The sequence below is a fragment of the Malaclemys terrapin genome, chromosome 13 (assembly GCF_027887155.1).
Source record: "Malaclemys terrapin pileata isolate rMalTer1 chromosome 13, rMalTer1.hap1, whole genome shotgun sequence".
Classification (NCBI taxonomy): domain Eukaryota; kingdom Metazoa; phylum Chordata; order Testudines; family Emydidae; genus Malaclemys; species Malaclemys terrapin.
The window spans coordinates 28,865,193-28,887,628 of NC_071517.1; the positions used below are offsets into that span (position 1 = coordinate 28,865,193).

The 22,436-nt window shown below is 45.6% G+C and overlaps 1 protein-coding gene across 6 annotated transcripts in view; it reads left to right on the forward strand.

Annotated features, from left to right (window-relative positions):
* The window catches only part of LOC128848308 (zinc finger protein 34-like), a 66,039-nt gene that overhangs the window by 22,443 nt on the left and 21,160 nt on the right, over positions 1-22,436 (forward strand). For 4 of the 6 annotated variants that reach the window (XM_054048238.1, XM_054048236.1, XM_054048240.1 and 1 more), the window contains 5 exons: positions 1-84; positions 17,804-17,920; positions 18,007-18,099; positions 18,179-18,276; positions 18,365-18,475. The gene's annotated coding sequence lies outside the window, so the exon portion shown is untranslated. The remainder of the gene's footprint in view (positions 85-17,803; positions 17,921-18,006; positions 18,100-18,178; positions 18,277-18,364; positions 18,476-22,436) is intronic. The other 2 variants (XM_054048237.1, XM_054048241.1) reach the window with 2 other exon arrangements.

A 22,436-nucleotide genomic window follows, 5' to 3' on the forward strand; every position in this document is an offset into this window, starting at 1 on the left:
CCAAGTACAGTGGTTTATTTTACAACAAGTGGGGAGATTTCAGCTGGTGAAGATGAGCCACCTGGGGTAGTAGAGAACATACAGGTAAGCACACAGGCTGACATGGGTGTGATGCAATGCAGTGTGGGATAGCAGTGGGGGGGGCATAGTTAATACAAAATAGGGCTACGTGCCCACAAATCTTATATCCATAGAACTCATTCTGTGATGGACTAATATCACTTCCAATGAGGATTAATTAAAGTGGGAGAAAACATCAGATGAATGGAAACAAGAACTTTTATTTGTGAACTCAGAGCAGTTTATGCTAAAATCCAAATATTTTACTTGAACACTCTCATGTAGAAAAAAAATGGAAAAGTTACAATCTATCAAATATGAATATCCTGTTTGTATGCATGTATCCTCTTTGTATAAAAAGTTACAAATGGTGACTATATACTTGTATTTCAAATGTGTTTGCTACTAGGGTAACACCCATGAGGTAGTTTACATCCAGTCCACATTGCGAATGAACTATTCAAGTTGATGTCCCATTAAGGAACAATTAACTCTTACAATGGATATAGAATCATAGAATATCAGGGTTGGAAGGGACCTCAGGAGGTCTCGTCCAACCCCCTACTCAAAGCAGGACCAATTCCCAACTAAATCATCCCAGCCAGGGCTTTGTCAAGCCAGGCCTTAAAAAACCTCTAAGAATGGAGATTCCACCACCTCCCTAGATAACCCATTCCAGTGCTTCACCACCCTCCTAGTGAAATAGTGTTTCCTAATATCCAAACTAGACCTCCCCCACTGCAACTTGAGACCATTGCTCCTTGTTTTGTAGTGCAGCTAGGGTGGGAGCAGGAGGAGCGGCTACTCCCACTAAGCAGGAAAATGGCGCCTTTTTAATTTTTACTCACCCAGCAGCGTTCCGGGTCTTCGGCGGCACTTTTACTCATTCGGCGGCGCTCCGGGTCTTCGGCGGCGGGTCCTTCAGCCGCTCTGGGTCCGCTCCGGGTCTTCGGCAGCACTTCCGCAGCGGGCCCTTCAGCCACTCGGGGTCTTTGGTGGTGGGTCCTTCAGCCGCTCCAAGTCAGTTGGGAGTTTTCTTTTTCTTTTTCTCTTTTTCCTTCGTGGCAGGTGGCACCTTTTTAATGTGTTCGCTTCCCCTGCTGCTAAAACTTGTCTTCACCACTGTCCTTGTTCTGTCATCTGCCACCACTGAGAACAGCCTAGCTCCATCTTCTTTGGGAACCCCCCTTCAGGTAGTTGAAGGCTGCTATCAAATCCCCCCTCACTCTTCTCTTCTGCAGACTAAACAATTAGAGGTTCCCTCAGCCTCTCCTCGTAAGTCACATGCCCCAGTCCCCTGATCATTTTCGTTGTCCTCCGCTGGACTATCTCCAATTTGTCCACATCCTTACTGTAGTGGGGGACCCAAAATTGTACACAATACTTCAGATGTGGCCTCACCAGTGCCATAGAGGGGAACAATCACTTCCCTCAATCTGATGGCAATGCTCTTACTAATGCAGCCCAATATGCTGTTAGCCTCTTGGCAATAAGGGCACACTGTTGACTCATATCCAGCTTCTCGTCCACTGTAATTCCCAGGTCCTTTTCTGCAGAACTGCTGCTTAGCCACTCGGTCCCTAGTCTGTAGCAGTGCATGGGATTCTTCCATCCTAAGTGCAGGACTCTGCACTTGTCCTTGTTGAACCTGGTCAGATTTCTTTTGGCCTAATCCTCCAATTTGTCTAGGTCACTCTGGACCCTATCTCTACCCTCCAATATATCTACCTCTCCCCTGAGTTTAGTGTCATCCGCGAACTTGCTGAGGGTACAATCCATCCCATCATCCAGATCATTAATGAAGATGTTGAACAAAAACGGCCCCAGGACCGACCGCTGGGGCATTCCGCTTGATACCAGCTGCCAACTAGACATGGAGCCATTGATCACTACCCATTGAGCCCGACGATCTAGCCAGCTTTCTATTCACCTTATAGTTCATTCATCCAATTCATACTTTAACTTGCTGCCAAGAATACTGTGGGAATACAGAGGCTGCTTAACTCCACAGAAAACACTAGTGTGGGGGACCTAAGCTCATCCCACCCGATGGCCTTTCTGTGGATATTTTAGCTAGAATATGCCTAATGGCCATCCTATGAGTCAAATGCCCTTGCATGGTTTGATGACTTTCTCATGTGACCTGGACTCCATCTTGTGCCTGTGATTTTCCACAAACTAAGACAAGGGTTCTCAAACTGGGGGTCAGGACCCCTCAGGGGGTCATGAGGTAATTACATGGGAGGTTGTGAGCTGTCAACCTCCACCCCTAACCCTAACCCTTACCAGGCCAGAGCCATCAGCAGAGGAGCATGTAATTTTCCCAGTTAGTGAATTGCACACAGAGAGATCACTAGGCACTAGTGATTCCCACTTGCTCTGTGGAACTGCTTCACTAGGAGAGACTAAAGGAACCCCACATCAAACTACCCCACAACTCAGTGGCTTGGGTACTCACTTGAAAGAGGACAGATCCCTGTTCAAATCTGTCCTCCTCTCAGGTGGAGGGAGAACTTCAACGGGAGGTCTCCCACATGCTGAGAATGTAAGCTCACCACTGGGGAAAAGTTTTGTGGAGTTAGACAGCCTCTGAACATGCTTAGTAGATGGGGACCCATGAGCAGAGGGGCATCTAACTTCCCTTGTTTGTGTATTGGAAGCAGAGATAGGCACATATCTCTGAGAGGTCAGCATATACCCCTCTCATCAGCATCTCCCATTGGCTAGCTTAGGCAGTGCCCCGCTTGCTGGCTTTTGTGAATCACTTTCTACATTGCCTATCTCTCCCCATTCATTGTATAGGTGCCTAACTCAAGCTTTGTGGATCCCAGTGTTGTTCCCATGACTTTCTAGGTACCTAAAATTTAGGCTTTGCAACTCTCAGGGCGTGTCTACACTATGAAATTAAGTCGATTTTATAGAAGTTGATCTTTAGAAAGCGATTTTATACAGTCGATTCTGTGTGTCCCCGCTGAGTGCGTCCTCAATACCGTGGCTAGCATCGACTCATCGAGTGGTGCACTGTGGGTAGCTATCCCACAGTCCCCACTGCCCACTGGAATTCTGGGTTAAGCTCCCAATTCCTGATGTGGCAAAAACATTGTTGCAGGTGGTTTGGGGTACATGTCGTCAGTCTCCCCTCCCTCCCTCCTTGAAAGCAACAGCAAACAATCGTTTCACATCTTTTTTCCTGGGGTATCTGTGCAGACACCATAGCATGGCAAGCATGGAGCCCGCTCAGCTGCGCTCTGCTTTTGTGAGCATTGTAAACACCTCGCGGATTATCCTGCAGTATATGAAGAGCCTGGCTAGGAGCCGCCAGCACGAGGATGATTGTGAGGAGGACATGGACACAGATGTTCCTGAAAGCATGGGATGTGGCAATTGGGATATCATGATGGCATTGGGGCATGTTGATACAGTGGAACACTGATTCTGGGCCCGGCAAACAAGCAGAGATTGGTGGGACCACATAGTGTTGCAGGTATGGGATGATTCCCCATGGCTGCAAAACTTTCGCATGCATAAGGCCACTTTCCTGGAACTTTGTGAGTTGCTTTCCCCCACCCTAAAGCGCAGGAATACCAAGATGAGACCTGCCTTGACAGTTGAGAAGCGAGTGGCAATAGCTCTGTGGAAGCTTGCAACGCCTGACAGTCAGGAATCAATTTGGAGTGGGTAAATCTATTGTGGGAGCTGCTGTGATCCAAGTAGCCAAGGCATAAGAACGTCCATACTGGGTCAGACCAAAGGTCCATCTAGCCCAGTATCCTGTCTACCGACAGTGGCCAATGCCAGGTACCCCAGAGGGAGTGAACCTAATAGGTAATGATCAAGTGATCTCTCTCCTGCCATCCATCTCTACCCTCTGACAAACAGAGTCTAGGGACACCATTCCTTACCCATCATGGCTAATAGCCATTAATGGACTTAACCTCCATGAATTTATCCAGTTCTCTTTTAAACGCTATTATAGTCCTAGCCTTCACAACCTCCTCAGGTAAGGAGTTCCACAAGTTGACTGTGCGCTGTGTGAAGAAGAACTTCCTTTTTTTTGTTTTAAACCTGCTGCCTATTAATTTCATTTGGTGACCCCTAGTTCTTGTATTATGGGAATAAGTAAATAACTTTTCCTTATCTACTTTCTCCACATCACTCATAATTTTATATACCTCTATCATATCCCCCCTTAGTCTCCTCTTTTGCAAGCTGAAAAGTCCTAGCCTCTTTCATCTCTCCTCATATGGGACCTGTTCCAAACCCTCTAATCATTTTACTTGCCCTTCTCTGAACCTTTTCTAGTGCCAGTATATCTTTTTTGAGATGAGGAGACCACATCTGTACGCAGTATTCAAGATGTGGGCGTACCATTGATTTATATAAGGGCAATAATATATTCTCAGTCTTATTCTCTATCCCCTTTTTAATGATTCCTAACATCCTGTTTGCTTTTTTGACTGCCTCTGCACACTGCGTGGACATCTTTAGAGAACTATCCACGATGACTCCAAGATCTTTTTCCTGATTTGTTGTAGCTAAATTAGCCCCCATCATATTGTATGTATAGTTGGGGTTATTTTTTCCAATGTGCATTACTTGACATTTATCCACATTAAATTTCATTTGCCATTTTGTTGCCCAATCACTTAGTTTTGTGAGATCTTTTTGAAGTTCTTCACAGTCTGCTTTGGTCTTAGCTATCTTGAGCAGTTTAGTATCATCTGCAAACATGGCCACCTAACTTTTTACCCCTTTCTCCAGATCATTTATGAATAAGTTGAATAGGATTGGTCCTAGGACTGACCCTTGGGGAACACCACTAGTTACCCCTCTCCATTCTGAGAATTTACCATTTATTCCTACCCTTTATTCACGGTCTTTTAACCAGTTCTCAATCCATGAAAGGACCTTCCCTTTTATCCCATGACAACTTAATTTATGTAAGAGCCTTTGATGAGGGACCTTGTCAAAGGCTTTCTGGAAATCTAATAAACTATGTCCACTGGATCCCCCTTGTCCACCTGTTTGTTGACCCCTTCAAAGAACTCTAATAGATTAGTAAAACACGATTTCCCTTTAGAGAAACCATGTTGACTTTTGCCCAACAATTTATGTTTTTCTACGCGTCTGACAATTTTATTCTTTACTATTGTTTCGACTAATTTGCCCAGTACTGATGTTAGACTTACTGGTCTGTAATTGCCGGGATCACCTCTACAGCCCTTTTTAAATATTGGCGTTACATTAGCTATCTTCCAGTCATTGGGTACAGAAGCTGATTTAAAGGATGGGTTACAAACACTAGTTAATAGTTACACAATTTCACATTTGAGTTCTTTCAGAACTCTTGGGTGAATGCCATCTGGTCCTGGTGACTTGTTAATGTTAAGTTTATCAATTAATTCCAAAACCTCCTCTAGTGACACTTCAATCTGTGACAGTTCCTCAGATTTGTCACCTACAAAAGCTGGCTCAGGTTTGGGAATCTCCCTAACATCCTCAGCCGTGAAGACTGAAGCAAAGAATTTGTTTAGTTTCTCCACAATGACTTTATCGTCTTTAAGCGCTCCTTTTCTATCTCTATCATCGAGGGGCCCCACTGGTTGTTTAGCAGGGTTCCTGCTTCTGATGTACTTAAAAAACATTTTGTTATTACCTTTGGAGTTTTTGGCTAGCCGTTCTTCAAACTCCTCTTTGGCTTTTCTTATTACATTTTTACACTTAATTTGGCAGTGTTTATGCTCCTTTCTATTTACCTCGCTAGGATTTGACTTCCACTTTTTAAAGGAAGTTTTATTTATCTCTCACTGCTTCTTTTACATGGTCGTTAAGCCATGGTGGCTCTTTTTTTAGTTTTTTTACTGTGTTTCTTAATTTGGGGTATACATTTAAGTTGGGCCTCTATTATGGTGTCTTTAAAAAGTTCCCATGCAGCTTGCAAGGATTTCACTTTAGTCACTGTACCTTTTAATTTCTGTTTAACTAACCCCCTCATTTTTGCATAGTTCCCCTTTTTGAAATTAAATGCCACAGTGTTGGGCTGTTGAGATGTTCTTCCTACCACAGGGATGTTAAATGTTATTATACTATGGTCACTATTTCCAAGCGGTCCTGTTATTATTACCTCTTGGACCAGTTCCTGTGCTCCACTCAGGACTAAATCTAGAGTTGCCTCTCCCCTGGTGGGTTCCTGTACCAGCTGCTCCAAGAATCAGTCATTTAAAGTATCAAGAAATTTTGTCTCTGCATTTCCTTCTGAGGTGACATGTTCCCAGTCAATATGGGGATAATTGAAATCCCTCACTATTATTGAGTTCTTAATTTTGATAGCCTCTCTAATTTCCCTTAGCATTTCATCATCACTATCACTGTCCTGGTCAGGTGGTCAATAATAGATACCTACTGTTATATTCTTATTAGAGCATGAAATTACTATCCATAGAGATTCTATGGAACATGTGGATTCACTTAAGATTTTTAGTTCATTTGATTCTACATTTTCTTTCACATATAGTGCCCCCCCCCCACCGCACGACCTGTTCTGTCCTTCTGATATATTTTGTACCCCAGAATGATTGTGTCCCATTGATTGTCCTCAGTCCACCAGGTTTCTGTGATGCCTATTATATCAATATCCTCCTTTATCACAAGGCACTCTAGTTCACCCATCTTATTATTTAGACTTCTAGCATTTGTGTACAAGCACTTTAAAAACTTGTCACTGTTTATTTGTCTGCCCTTTTCTGAGGTGTCAGCTTCTTTTTTATGTGAATGTTTCTCGTCTGATCTGGCCCTTACATTATCCTCTTCCATCCTCTGTTCCTGACTATAACCTAGAGAATCTCTATCAATAGACTCTCCTCTAAGAGAAGTCTCTGTCTGATCCACATGCTCCTCTGCAGCAGTCGGCTTTCCCCCATCTCCTAGTTTAATCAATAACCTTCTGCTAACAAGGGTAGTGACTCTTGGAAATGTGCAGGTCATAGTGGATGCCTTTGCTGCAATGGGGTTCCCTAACAGTGGTGGGGCGATAGATGGAATGCATATCCCTATCTTTGCACCGGACCACCTTGCCAAACAGTACGTAAACCTCAAGGGGTACTTCTCAGTGGTGCTGCAAGCACTGGTGTATCACAAGGGCCGTTTCACCAACATCAACGTGGGATGGCTGGGAAAGGTGCATGACGCTTTGGACCTTTGGCTGTTTGAAAAGCTGCAAGAAGGGACTTTCTTCCCAGACCAGAAAATTACCGTTGGGGATGTTGAAATGCCAATAGTTATCCCTGGGGACCCAGCCTACCCCTTGTTCCCATGGCTTATGAAGCCGTACACAAGCAACCTGGACAGTTGTAAGGAGCAGTTCAACTATAGGCTGAGCAAGCACAGAATGGTCGTAGAATGTCTCTTTGTACGTTTAAAAGGGCACTGGCACTGTTTTCTGACTAGGTTAGACCTCAGCGCAACCAATATTCCCATTGTTATTACTGCTTGCTGTGTGCTCCATAATATCTGTGAGAGTAAGGGGGAGACGTTTATGGCGAGGTGGGAGGTTGAGGCAAATCACATGGCGGTCAATTTTGAACAGCCAGACACCAGGGCGATTAGAAGAGCACAGCTAGGCGTGCTGCACATCAGAGAGGCTTTGAAAAACAGTTTTAATGACTGGTCAGGCTACAGTGTGACAGTTGTGTGTGTTTGTCCTTGATACCCCCTTTGTTGAATATACTTCCCTGTAAGACAATCCTCCTCCCACCTTCAACCACAGCTGGCAAAGGAAATAAAGTCCCTATTGTTTTGAATCAATTCATTCTTTATTTATTAAAAAACAAATTGAGATCACTGACAATGCTGACTAGTAAAAGGTAGCCAGGGTGGGGTGGGGGAGGAGAGAAGAACAAAGCCACATTGCTTATTGTAGTCACACTACAAATCAAGCTGTTTGAATGGCAGCCTTCTGTTGCTTGGGCCATCCTCTGGAATTGAATGGCTGGGAGCCTCCCCCGCGTTCTTGGGCGCCTGGGGAGAATATGGAACTTGGCGAGGAGGGCAGGCGGTTACACAATGGATGCAGTGGGGGTCTGTACTCTAGTTGACTTTCCTGCAGCTCCACCAGATGCCCCATCATGTCTGTTTGCTCCTCCATTAGCCTCAGCATCTTCTCCTGCGTGTTCAAATCATGCTCACTGAATGCTTTCCTGGCCTCTGCCACCGAATGCCTCCATGCATTCAGCTGTGCCCTATCAGTGCGGGAGGACTGCATGAGCTTGGAAACATGTCATCGCAAGTGCGGTTTTTTTTGCCTTCTAATCTGTGATAACCTCAGGGATGGAGTTGATACAGGGAGTATAGAAACATTTGCACCTGCAGTGGGGATAAAAAGGGAGAGTACAATTTCTGAGAAGAAAAGGGAGACTTTCTCACAGTGAATCAAGCAATTCACAGCAGCCAGCACATGTGTTTTAGGTACAAGGGTCGCATTTTGCCTTTTATATTGAGCGCCTGCCGGTATGGTGACACATCACACATGGCTGGGCAACAGAATTCGGTTTCCAGGCAGCTATGGTAAGCCCAAGGGTATCCGGGGTTGGCTTCTTCCACGTTCATACCATGTGGGAATGGTTTCAAACTGCAGCGCCCTCCTTTCTCATAGAAAGCAATGCCAGTTGGGTTTGCTGTTTAAAAGAAAGGGGCTGCAGTTTTGGGGTGGATGTGCAGCACACCCCTCCCCCCACAGCATGCCTATTCTCCGGGATGATCCATTTTAGCCGAGCGCAAACAGCCGAGCATGACCGGGGTCTAATGTGCCGGGGATCACCAAACAGAGGGGATTACTGTTCCATTACAAAAATTCCCCTATTTCAACCAGGTGACCATGAATGATATCACTCTCCTGAGGCTGACACAGAAAGGTAAAGACCGAATGTTGCATGAATTTGACCAAAACCCAGGACCATTCACTGCCATGCTTTGTGCTGCAATGATTCCAGACTACTTGCTACTGGCTTGGTATGGTAAAGTGTCCTACCATGGACGATGAAATAAGGCAGCCCTCCCCAGACACCTTCTGCAAAGGCTTTCAGAGTACCTCCAGGAGAGCTTCATGGAGATGTCCCTGGAAGATTCCCGCTCCAGTCCCGGACACGATAACAGCCTTTTCCAGTAGCGTGCATCCCAAGTCTTCAGGGCAAATCAAACATTAAACACAATTTCTTTTAACCCCTGTAGTGTAGTTACAAATGTGCACTCACCAGAGGTGGCTTCTCCGCCTTCAGGGTCCGTGAACAATATGCCTTGGGAGGGTATTAGCTCCAGGCAGTGGCGTAGCCAGCTTTTAAGAGGAGGGGGAGCAAACATAGAAAAGACGCCCCCCCCTTGGCTCCTCCTCTGCACTGCCCCTCCCCCCATGGCTCCTCCGGCCCTGCCGTGCCCCCCCCCATGCTCCCCCTCGCTCCTCCGGCCGCAGCTGACGGCCGCCATGCTGTGCCCCCCGCTCCTCCGGCTGCGCCCGCCGCCCCCCCATGGCTGTTGGCTGCGCTGCGGGCCGCCAGCCTGCGCCCCCCCGTCGCTCCTCCGGCCGCAGCTGCCGGCCACGCTGCGGAGGTGGGCAACTGAGAGGGGGAAAGCAGTGGGCAGGAGGAGAAGGAGCTGACTAGACCCATGCTCTCCCCAGACCACCATGAGGGAAGAGAGAGAAGCCGCCGCCGCCTCCCAGCATGGACCTAGCAAACTTCCCCAGCAGCCACCACAGGACGGCGGCGGGGTGGCTGCCCCCCTCGCCCGCCCCGGGAGCAGCCCAGAGAGCCTGTGGAATGGCTATGTGAAGAGCTGCATGACCCCCCCTGAGGCAGGACCCCCCCAGGGGCTTCCTCTCCCTGCTGCTGCTCCCCACCGCCTCCCCCAGGGCTCTGCTCAGCCTGGGTGCCCTGGCCGCCTTTGTCCTCTCGCTCCTGCTCTCCTACGGCCGGAGCAGCCCCTGGGGCCAGCAGGGCGAGAGTGGCTGGCGGGGCCCCTCGGCGCTGCGCACCCTGCCGGAACTGTCCCACTGCCTCAGCCCCCTCTTCAGCATCGCCTGTGCCTTCTTCCTCACCTGCTACCTGGCCCGGGACAAACACGAGGAGCCCGGCGGTGGCGGCAGCCTGTGCCCCCCCCTTGCTGCTCCGGCCACGGCTGCCGGGCCGCACTGCAGGCTGCAGGCCGCGCCCCCCCCCCCCGCTCCTCCGGCTGTGCCCGCCACCCCCCCATGGTTGCTGGCCATGGGGCTGCGGGCCGCCAGCCTGCTCCCCTCCCCTCGCTCCTCTGGCCTGGGACAGGCACGAGGAGCCCACCGGCGGCAGCTTGCGGGCTGCCAGCCTTTGCCCCCCATCGCTGCTCTGGCCGCGGCTGCCGGGCCGCACTGCAGGCCGTATGCCATGCCACGCCCCTCGCCCCACCCGCGCGCTCCTCCGTCCACTTTTGGAAAGGCGGGGGAAGCGGCTGCTTCCCCTGCACCCTGCTAGCTATGCTACTGGCTCCAGGGTGAGGAGAAGCTCCTGGCTGCTTGGGAGAACAGATTCTCTGCTTGCCTGCTGTGCATTCTCCTCCTCCTCCTCCTCTTCCTCATCCACAAAATCCTTCTCCATGTTGCGTGTCCCCGGACAGTAGTGGGGTAGTGGTTGGGTCCCCCCCTAGAATGGCACACAGCTGATCATAGAAGCGGCATGTCTGGGGCTCTGACCCGAGCAACCATTTGCCTTCTTTGTCTTTGGTAGGCTTGCCTGAGCTCCTTAACTTTCACACGGCACTGCTGTGTGTCCCTGGTGTAACCTCTGTCCACCATGCCCTGTGCAATTTTGGCATATTTATCAGCATTTCTTCTACTGGTTCAGAGTTCTGCCTGCACAGATTCTTCTCCCCATACAGGAATCAGATCCAGTGTCTCTCGTTCACTCCATGCTGGAGCTCATTTGCGATTCTGGGACTGCATGGTCACCTGTTCTGCTGAGCTCACCACGCTGACCAAAAAGGAAATGAAATTCAAAAGTTCCCAGGGCTTTTCCTGTGTACCTGGCTAGTGCATCGGAGTTGAAAGTGCTGTCCAGAGCGGTCACATTGGAGCACTCTAGGATAGCTCCCAGAGGCCAATACCATACAATTGCACAGCGCTGTGTCTGCACTACCCCAAATACCCCAGTATTCTTGCCAGCAAGTTAAAGAAGTATGGGCTGGATGAATGGACTATAAGGTGGATAGAAAGCTGGCTAGATCATCGGGCTCAGCTGGCAGTGATCAATGGCTCCATGTCTAGTTGGCAGCCATTATCAAGCGGAGTGCTCCCGGGGTCTGTCTGGGGGCCAGTTTTGTTCAATATCTTCATTAATGATCTGGAGGATGGCGTGGACTACAACCTCAGCAAGTTTGCAAATGACACTAAACTCAAAGGAGTGGTAGATACACTGGAGGGTAGGCATAGGATACAGAGGGACCTAGACAAATTAGAGGATTGGGCCAAAAGAAATCTGAAGAGATTCAACAAGGACAAGTGCAGAGTCCTGTATTTAGGATTGAAGAATCCCATGCACTGCTACAGACCAGGGACTGAGTGGCTAGGCAGCAGTTCTGTAGAAAAGGACCTAGGGGTTACAGAGGACGAGAAGCTGGATATGAGTCAACAGTGTGCCCTTGTTGCCAAGAAGGCTAATGGCATTTTGGGTTGTTATAAAGTAGGAGCATTGCCAGCAGATCGAGGGACATGATCATTCCCCTCTATTCAGCATTGATGAGGCCTCATCTGGAATTCTGTGTCCAGTTTTGGGCCCCACACTACAAGAAGGATGTGGAAAAATTGGAAAGAGTACAGCGGAGGGCAACAAAAATGATTAGGGGGCTGGAGCACATGACTTATGAGGAGAGGCTGAAGGAACTGGGATTGTTTAGTCTGCAGAAGAGAAGAATGAGGGGGGATTTGATAGCTGCTTTCAACTACCTGAAAGGGGATTCCAAAGAGGATGGATCTAGACTGTTCTCAGTGGTACCAGATGACAGAACAAGGACTAATGGTCTCAAGTTGCAGTGGGGGAGGTTTAGGTTGGATATTAGGGAAAACTTTTTCACTAGGAGGGTGGTGAAGCACTGGAATGGGTTACCTAGGGAGGTGGTGGAATGTCCTTCCTTAGAGATTTTTAAGGTTAGGCTTGACAAAGCCCTGGCTGGGATGATTTAGTTGGAGATTGGTCCTGCTTTGAGCAGGGTGTTGGACTAGATGACCTCCTGAGATCCCTTCCAACCCTCATATTTTATGATTCTGTGAACATAAACTAAAGTAAATGATGGAGTATTAAAAGCAATAAGAATCATAAGTATATATTTTAAATAAATAATTTAAAGGAGTGAAAACCACGTTTGCCGTAGATTGCAGGAAAGGGAACCCAGTTCAGGCAATCAGAACCAAAGTAGGGAACTGCTCTGAGGCTGTCTGCATCTGCATGTTACATGTTTGTAAACTGAAATGGAATTCTTTTAAACACCAGAATATATGTGATTAAAAACCCATGATCTTTATGAGTGAGCCTAAAATATGTCACGGACTCCAGTCTCCTTCAGCAGCTTAGTACATCATTTCTGCCTTGTCTAAGCATTGGGGTACATACACAACACCTTTAACACCCAGCTCTGGGGCAGAGGGGATTGAGATTATCCCCCCCCCCCTTTTTAATCCCAGCTGCTTCACCCTGTTCCTGATTTTACCTGTCTGCCCCTCTCCCTCCCCTGCCCACACTGTGTCCCTACTTCCCCTCGATACTCCGCCCCCATCATCTAAATCCCTTTCATTGCAGGAAGCAGAGTCTGGTGGTTAATGGTAGAGGCTTCAGCAGCTGTTACTGCTCCTCAGCAGATTGTGGGTTGAGCTTCAGGGGTCAGACGCTGCTGCTGGCTGCCTCCAGGCTCCATTGTGACCCCGGGATTAATCTGCTGCTCCGCGGGGTGTGTGCGGGGAGAGCCCTTCCCTAGCGCCCCTCTGTGCCCAGCCGGGGGGACTTTCTCCGGGGACTGGAAGCAGCCCCTGGGGCAGCCCCGGGCTCTGCCGACACCAGCCCCGGAGCCTGCAGGTGAGGGGACAGGCCCGGGGGAAAGGGCTGGGGCCGGGCAGGAAAGTGACTGCACAAACGGCCCCTCCTCGCCCAGCTCTGCTCCCGGCGGAGGGGGCTGGGGTCTGCGAGTCCCAGAGCTGCCGCCCTCCCTGACCCCCCCAGGCTCTGCCCCTGAGCGCCTGCAGGAGCTGAGCCAGCTCCGGGAGAGCGAATGGCCCGGGAACAGAGAAGTAAGAGCTGCACCAAAATTTCAAACTGAACTCCCCCCATAAACAAAACCAGTGTATCTGGAGTGGGGGCGGGGCTGTGAGAACGGGCAGCACCTGGTTGGGGTTGAGGGAAAAGTGGGCAGTAATATTATTATTGTGTTGTGGGATTGTACTAATGTAAAGCTGTATGCAGTGTGTTTACGGTCCTAGGATATTAGAGAGACAAGGTGGGTGAGCTAATATCTTTTATTGGATGAAGAGAAGTTGGTCCAATAAAAGATATTCCCTCACCCACCTTGTCTCTATCCTGTAAACCTCATTGGTTAGAATCATTGCAGGCACATCTCCTTAAAAACTGTGATATAGCATTGGCATAAGGAATTTCTGAGACCAATGCAAAAGAGTAACAGAATATTCATTTCAGAAGAATCTTTTTTTTTTTTTTTGGAAGAACAAAAAAGTAAATGTCAGCATGAAGGATGCCACTGAAATGTATCAGAACAAAAATATTTAGCGGAGAGGAAAAGGCTGTGAAAGTGGGATGCCACTTATGAGATACAAAGAAATCAGCCCATCAAGGATGACCCTGAGTCCTTAAACCTGGAAAGCTGAGGCCTGAGCTACACTGGTAATTCACAGCGCTGCACTTGCTGCACTCAAGGGTGTGAAAAAACACCCACCCTGAGCGCAGCGAGTGCAGCACTGTAAAGCGCCAGTGTAATCAGCGCCTGCAGCGCTGCACGCTCGCTCACAGTGCTGCAAGCTATTCCCCTAGGAGAGGTGGAGTACTTGCAGCGCTGTGAGAGAGCTCTCGCAGCGCTGGCGGCGCGACTACACTCGCGATTCACAGCGCTGCCGCGGCAGCGCTGTGAATCTGCAAGTGTAGCCAAGGCCTGAGAGTGTGTATTGAGCACACCTACAGATTTCCCAGGAAAGCTACTTCAAAAAAAGGATGATCCTGGCTTGAGGCAACCCAGCTATGAAAATAGAATGTTCAATTAGAAATTCAAACTTTTTCAGGCGATAAATGATCATTAATGTGGCTAATGAAGTATGAAAGCATGTGCCTCAGTGTTAGCAGGATGGGAGAATTAGTTACAGAAATTTGGTTTATTTTTTAACTAGAAATGGGTGAGAATTATATAATTGGAAGTGCAAAATGGTATTAACTGTTAAAGCAATGTATAAATATTTTAGACATATGCATTCTTTGGGAGTGGTCACAGCCAATCAGTGATTGCAGTCTCCGCTTGCAAACAAATTCCTCTACCCAGAAAAAAAAAGAAGAAAGTAATCAAGTCCTTAATTTTATGGAGTGTGAGTGTTCTTATTGGTATCAATGTGTCTAGGAGGTAGTCAAATACATACACCCATTGTTACCAACTTCGATGATTTTGTCTTGAGTGTGGCAATATTTTTTGTTTTTATTCTGAAAGAACAGCTGGAATCAAGAGACTGCTTTTGAATCACAGAATAATAATAAGAGATTCTAACCTTCATGGTTGTGGAGGGAAAAAGAGCTTGAAAATATGAAGCTAGTACTCTCTAAAGGCTCAGCATCAAAAAGATAAATACAAAGAATCCAAAATGTATTTTTTTTTAATCATAATTCTTCGGGGTTGAATTTGAATTCTTGAGGTTGTCAATATTATATTTGTATGTTTAGCAAAAATTGCCTTTGAGAGGGATTGTGTAGAATCATAGAATATTAAGGTTGGAAGAGACCTTAGGAGGTCACCTAGTCCAATCCCCTGCTTAAAGCAGGACCAACACCAATTAAATCATCCCAGCCAAGGTTTTGTGAAGCCGGGCCTTAAAAACCTCTAAGGATGGAGATTTACCACCTCCCTAGGTAACCCATTCCAGTGCTTCGCCACCCTCCTAGTGAAATAGTGTTTCCTAATATCCAACCTAGACCCCACTGCAACTTGAGACCATTGCTTCTTGTTCTGTCATCTGCCACCACTAAGCTCCATCCTCTTTGGAACCCTCCCCCCTTCAGGTATTTGAAAGCTGCTATCAAATTCCCCCTCTCTCCCCCCCCCCCCCCCGCCCACCACCACCACCACTCTTCTCTTCTGCAGACTAAATAGCCCTAGTTCCCTCAGCCTCTCCTCGTAATTCATGTGCCCCAGCCCCATAGTCATTTTTGTTGCCCTCTGCTGGACTCTCTCCAATTTGTCCACATTCCTTCTGTAGTGGGGGGACCAAAACTGGACGCAGTACTCCAAGTGTGGCCTCACCAGTGCTGAATAGAGGGGAATAATCACTTCCCTCAATCTGCTGGCAATGCTCCTACTAATACAGCCCAATATGCCATTGGCCTTCTTAGCAACAAGGGCACACTGCTGACTCCTATCCAGTTTCTTGTCCACTGTAATCCCCAGGTCCTTTTCTGCAGAACTGCTGCTTAAGCAGTCAGTTCCCAGGCTGTAGTGGTGCATTGTATTCTTCGCTCCTAAGTGAAGGACTCTGCACTTGTCCTTGTTGAACCTCATCAGATTTCTTTTGGCCCAAACTTCCAATTTGTCTAGGTCGCTCTGGACCCTATCCCTACCCTCCAGTGTTATCTACCTCTCCCCCCAGCTTAGTGTCATCTGCGAACTTGCTGAGGGTGCAATTAATCCCATCATCCAGATAATTAATAAAGATGTTGAACAAAATCAGCCCCAAGACTGACCCCTGGGGCACTCCGCTTGATACTGGCTGCCAACTAGACATCAAGCCATTGATCACTACCCATTGAGCCCAATGATCTAGCCAGCTTTCTATCCACCTTATAGTCCATTCATCCAATCCATACTTTTTTAACTTGCTGTCAAGAATACTGTGGGAGATATCAAAAGCTTTGCTAAAGTCAAGGTATATCATGTCCACCACTTTCACCATATCCACAGAGCCAGTGGATTTCATACAAGACAATGGTACTCCTTTAGACCTGAGCAGATAGTCAAAGTTAAGGGACTGACGGCTGCTCCAGTTGGGAGGAGAATTTGACAGTGGACTCTGGGACCTTTATAGCAGTCTTATTTATTTACAGTGTCCTGTTATCTTGAGCCCAGGAGAGATAAAAAAACTAACGAACAAAAACCCCAAACCAACCACTCAGTTCTGCCAGTCATCTTATTCAGGCTGGTTTACATTTAACCTGAATGCAGGGACGCTAAGTAGTTTAAAAACTATACCTTTACTCATTATATAACTTTTGATTGGCTTCCATGCCCCCTTTTTGCTTTATGTCCCCGCCCAGACTCATGTTTGGACATGTACACTTTTGACCTGGTGGTCATTTTGGGGGAAAAAAAAAATGCATCAGGACTAAATGTATAAATAGTGCTTTGTGTTTTTTTTGTTTATTTACATTTAAAGCTGTTGTTAAGGTCATTTCAATAGGCCAATAGCATAAAGAAGCGTTAAGTCATTTTAAAATAAATTATGAAATAAAGCAGATTATCTCTGAGAGAGAGTTAGCTATGTGGAAAGGCGACTGTAGAAAAACAGAGGGATAATATTCAGAAAGAAGGGGGGAAGAGAAAGACCAAGAGAATATAAAGTGGATTATCAGAAAATGTGAGAGAGAGAGAGTTAGTTACATGAAAAGGGGAAAAAAGACAGAAAGAGAGAAGAAAATAAAGTGGACAAAAAGAGAGAGTTGTAAAACAGCAAGAAAGGAAAATGCAGCTCTCTGACCGAATGGCAGGGAGAGAAAATGAAGACGATTATTACAAAGTGTGTGAGAGTGTTTAAAAAAACAAGAAAGATAAAAGCACCTCACCCCAAGAGCAGTCACTAATCAAATGCCAGTAATTCCAGGACAGCAGCCTCAGACAAGCCAGGCTCAAGGCTGAACCAATTAGAAGATATTCTTTCAATGTGTCATAGAATATTAAAATGAATGTATTTCCCTGAACCAATCATAATGGGCCATAATGGTGGGGCATGGCTATTCTCCATTGCACTGTTTAATCACTTTTGTTGAGCCAGTCAGGAATGGCCTTCTGAGGACTGGAACATTTGTAAACCCCCAAGCAATGATTGATTGACCGGTGTGTGTATAAAAAAACCTACTTTTTTGCAAGGCAATTTAAACTAGGAACCTGTAGGTTCTGATCATGGCCTTTTACAAGATGCCTACAGATGCCAAGAAGTTCAGATTGTCTCTGGGAGCACCTACATGTGTTCAGAAGAGATAGCCTGCCTACACTTATTTCCCTGAAGAGGCATCACTGGTACCGAACCCCGCGTTCTATCCAGAAATCGAACCAAAGAACCAGGGAGACTCTATGGGGCCATCACCTGTTGTAAATAAGGCAAAAGATGTAAAAGTACTTCAGGATAGGATGCAGAGGCATTTGTTGCTGGCTATGATGCAGGCAGAGTTAAGGTCTGAGGTGAGATGGCCTGTATTATTTTATGATAAATTGCTGCAAAATTATAAGAGGCTAAATATATTTATGCTTTTTGTAGGAAGGGGAGGAAGAAGAGCCTATATACATGGTGGTGGCCAAGGTATCGTTGGAGGATGGTGAGGCCAAGAGTCAGGCAGTAACTGACAATTGCTGGTCAAATGGCAATATCATCATGGTAAAACAACTGGAAGTTTTTACACAGCTTCTGAAAAAAAAATTGCAATTGTACCTTTAAAATGTGCTTTTTGTTGTTTTTGACAGATAACTAAGCTGGAGTCATACAGGATTACAGCCAGGGTACGTAGCGAGTTGCCATCAGAAGCAGAGCGGTCTGAGACAGAATTGCAAGATGAGGTAAGACCCCTTATGGCATTTTACAAGAAATTGATGCAAAATTATAAGGGCTTAAATACATTTATATGTTTGTTCATAGTAACAGGGATCATAGATGAGATGGAGAGACAGACAATGCCCAACAGCATGGTCACTAGGAATGATGACATTTCAGAAACAGAAGAGGGGGTGATCTAGGTAGTACAAGTTACAATTTTTGCCTTTTTAATTTGTAAATTACTGCAACAAAGAATTAAAAACCTATTATTTTCTCTGCTTTTGACAGACCTCTTTAGCGGATTAGTCGGATAAAGAGAACCAGCCTTCTGGAAGAATAAATCTGATATGTACATGCTGCTTTTGCAAAAAGGAGACTTAAAAGAAAACCTATAGCAAAGTAAGGGGGCTAACCGACCGAGCTGTAAAGAAGGTGTTATGACTGATATTGTTTGGGTTGTTAGGCAAAGCCAATTACCACCACTTAAGGGTCAGCTCTTTGATAACTGTGAAGCCTGTGTGATAGATGAACCCACTCACACAGCCATAATTGTATCCTTTGAGGGTGCACAGAAATGTTTCACCAGGTCAGATGCACTTCTTTTAAACTGACTATGGCATGGCTCTTAAATACAATTATGGCTACAGGCTACAAACTGAAGGAGCTTAACTTGACCACTCAAACTGTAACTGAAGTTATTAAAATGATAAGGGAGGTGGAAGCTTCAGCAGATTGTCACTGCTGGCAGGCACTGGAAATAAGGTGCCAATGAAAACTGGCCTGACGATATGTCAGAGGGTTGTTAAAAAAGCTTATAAAACTTCTTACATGACAAAACTTCTCCCTAAGGGGTCAAAAAGAACACAACTGAATATTGATGAAGATGTACAATTTTTTTCTTTCAGAAACAAGTACAATTTTTTTCTTTCAGAAACACAATGGATGTTTAAGATTAGTTTTGTAGCACCTATAAATAGAAAGATGTTATCAGCTGTTCATAGTTGCTTCACTTGATTGTATACAACTCTGCTTTTAAGAATCTAATGTAAAATATGATGCCTTGCTCTGTATTTTTTTGTTAGTGTTTTCTTATATATACTTAAGTCTTGGAGTCAGAAATGACGGTCTTGATAAAGAGGCAAGGTGCGTGAGGTAATGTCTATTATTGGGCCAACTTCTGTTAGTGAGAGAGACAAGCTTTTGAGCTACACAGAGTTCTTCCTCAGGTCTGGGTCACATACCCAGAATGTCACAGGCTTGTAAAAGAAAATGTATTTTTCTCCCAGGGAGGTTGGGAGTTTTGGATGTGTGATTTCCCCCTTCTCTCCCCCACCTTCCTCTTATTTCAGGCTGCTAATAAATGTGGTAAAACTCTGAGCAGAAAGCAGATTGCATCTTGGCTTGTAGTCCAAGATACTCACATGCAGCACAAGCCAGCAAGAATCAAGTTTAAAAGAAATAAAATGGTTGTGTCTGATGTGCATGCACAATGGCAGGCTCATTTGATCATTGTGATTCCCAACTTGAACCTCAATGATAGTAATAAATAAATGTTAACAGTGATAGATATTTTGTCTAAATACAACTGGGTGGTAGCCTTAAATAATGATGAAGCTCTTTTCAGCCAAGGTTGGGTGCCTCAGAAATTTAAGAACTCTTTTCCTCATCTATTTTTAACAAAGCTTTAAAGACTTTGTTAAAACAACAAGGTTTACATGATTTTTTTACCAATAATAAAGTCAAGGTGAGGGTCATGGAGAAGTTTAAAATCAAAGACATGGAGGTATTTAATGCCCATAGCACCTTTTCATACATCGATGTGTCCTGCAGGCCTTCAAGCACAGTTACAACTGAAGTTTTCAGAACTGATTTATATTACCCATACTAACTCATTGAGCCTGTCAGAAATGGTCTATGGGAATAGCTTTAAAATAAAGGTGCTACACTCTGTTTTTCAGAAAAGAGATCCCATAAGGTTTCTAAATTAAAAGGAGCTTTTGAAAAGGGATATCAGCAAACTTCTACTGATGAAATATTTATGTTGGGTGTTTCATCATAAGGGCAGCAAACTGTGTACACATTAAAAGATTACGGAGAAGAGGAAGTTGTAGGCTCTTTTTGCCCTGAAGAATTACAAAAAGTAAACATTAGCCAGGCCTGTGTTTACAAAATAGAAAAGATTCTATCAAAGAAAAGACAAGGGAGAAACAAGTATTTTCTGGTGAAATGGAAAGCTGACCTAGAAAATTTAACAATTGGGTCAAAATGTCTCAAGTTCAAGACCTGTGATAAGGAGGAAACTGACTGAAGGTGGGTTTTATGTCATCTTACCTAGAAATGCATCTCTGGGGACCTTTTCTCAAAATGCTATTTCCAGCTTTATACTTTAAATGTGATTTAATAGGCAATAGGTTTAAAACAAACAAAAGAAAGTACTTCAGACAATGCAGAGTCACCTGTGGAACTCTTTGCCAGAGGATATTGTGAAGGCCAAGAGTATAACCAGGTTCAAAAAAGAACTAAGATAAGTTCATGGAGGACAGGTCCATCAATGGCTATTAGCTAGGATGGGCAGTGATGATGTCCCTAGCCTCTGTTTGCCAGAAGCTGGGAATGAACAACAGGGGATGGATCACTTGGTGGTTACCTGTTCTGTTCATTCCTTCTGGGGCACCTGGCACTGGCCACTGTCTGAAGACAGGATACTGGGCTAGATGGACCATTGGTCTGATTGACCCAGTGTGCTGTTCTTATGGTAATTGGGATGTTGCTTTATCAGAAATTCATTCTGGTCACTTATGGACCATAATTTCTTTTGCTTTACCATTTGTGATAAAAGAGCTGGTACTACCAGGCTATTGTTAAAACACCCAGCATTTATTAGAGAACATCAACAAAACTATTAACAGCAATCCCAAGAAAGCAGAGCTCAGTGTCGGTGATGAAGCAGTGACCAGAAGGACTTGGTTAAAAGCAAATGAAGAAAAGTATTTTTTCCACACTGGGGGTGGGGAGAGGGGGATTGGTGATAGGACTGGGAGTATTCTTGCATGATAGCCCCTCACCCTGCTGATATTAGAGTGGTGGTGGAGGTTAATTCATCATACATGTACATGGATATAGTGGAACATCGGTTAGTGGGGGACTACTCTCTTCCGTTGCTGTGCTGTGTTCCTAGCCAACTATCACGGGTGACAAATTCCATTAAGTATCCATGAGTAAGCAGCACATCAGATCCATCTCTACTGAAATAAAGACACAATGGAATAAACACGTTTCATTTTGTTTTGGGAAAGTGATCATTAAACTGCATGTGCACCCCAGGAAAGTTGAAGGATGTTGACTACACAAAATTAGGGGGCCCCCTCTCTGTATAGAAACTATTACAAGGCTCAGGCTGGTTATGCCTTGCTGGGTTATCCTGTATTACCAGCTATGTATGAGGATGGTTTAGGAAGGATGTTCCACAGTCTTTTTAGAAAAACAGTAACAATTTTGAGAAAGGGTCTAGAAATCAGTAAGCCCCACATGAAAATAGCTGTTACACAATTTACATCTTTGGTTGTAATTTTGTCTAGCGCTGTTATGAATGAAGTGGGCATGCACATAAAACAGGAAGGTTCTGGTCTTGCGGTGATTAGGAGCAAAAGAGCGGCATCAAGCCTTCCATTTACAGGGTCTCCCGGCACTTTAAAAAAGAAAATAAAAGCTGTTAAAAGATGATGCAGCCATAAGCCTAGAAGACTCTCTAAGAAGAGGAAACAGAGCATCACCCATGGTAAAAGGGATGTATTTTAAAACTCAAAATGGCTTTCATTCATAGCAATTCTGAAGAATTGTCCTAAATCAGAATTGGGTCTGTTTCGAATAGCCCTGCTCAAACCAACATTGAGAATAGTTTTTATGCCAAGGTGCCACCTTTGGCTACCTTAACTGTGATTTCCCCTCTAGATTTTTTTTATTTTATTTTGAGGCCTGGGGCTCGTTACCTAGACCTCACAGCACATTGCTGTACCTGTGCCACAAGGTTCTGAAAGAAGATGGGGCGGACACTAACAAAGATGCCACGTCACCCTAACAAATTACCCCATCACCACCCTTTTTAACCAGCTGGATGTCACTGTAGGTGGCTGTCTTATCAGCCAGAGCAACAATTGTTACGCTTACAGAATCTTGATAGAATTGATTCTGAACTACAGCAATCATACCCTAGCTACACACGTTTCCACAGGCATGTTTCAGAGAGACAGCAGGGGCCCACAATAGCACCATTTTGGACAGTGTGGGTAACAGGTTTTATACTCAGGGCTGACCTAACAGCCATCAACAGAAAGCTGGATTTGCTGGGACCTTTACACAG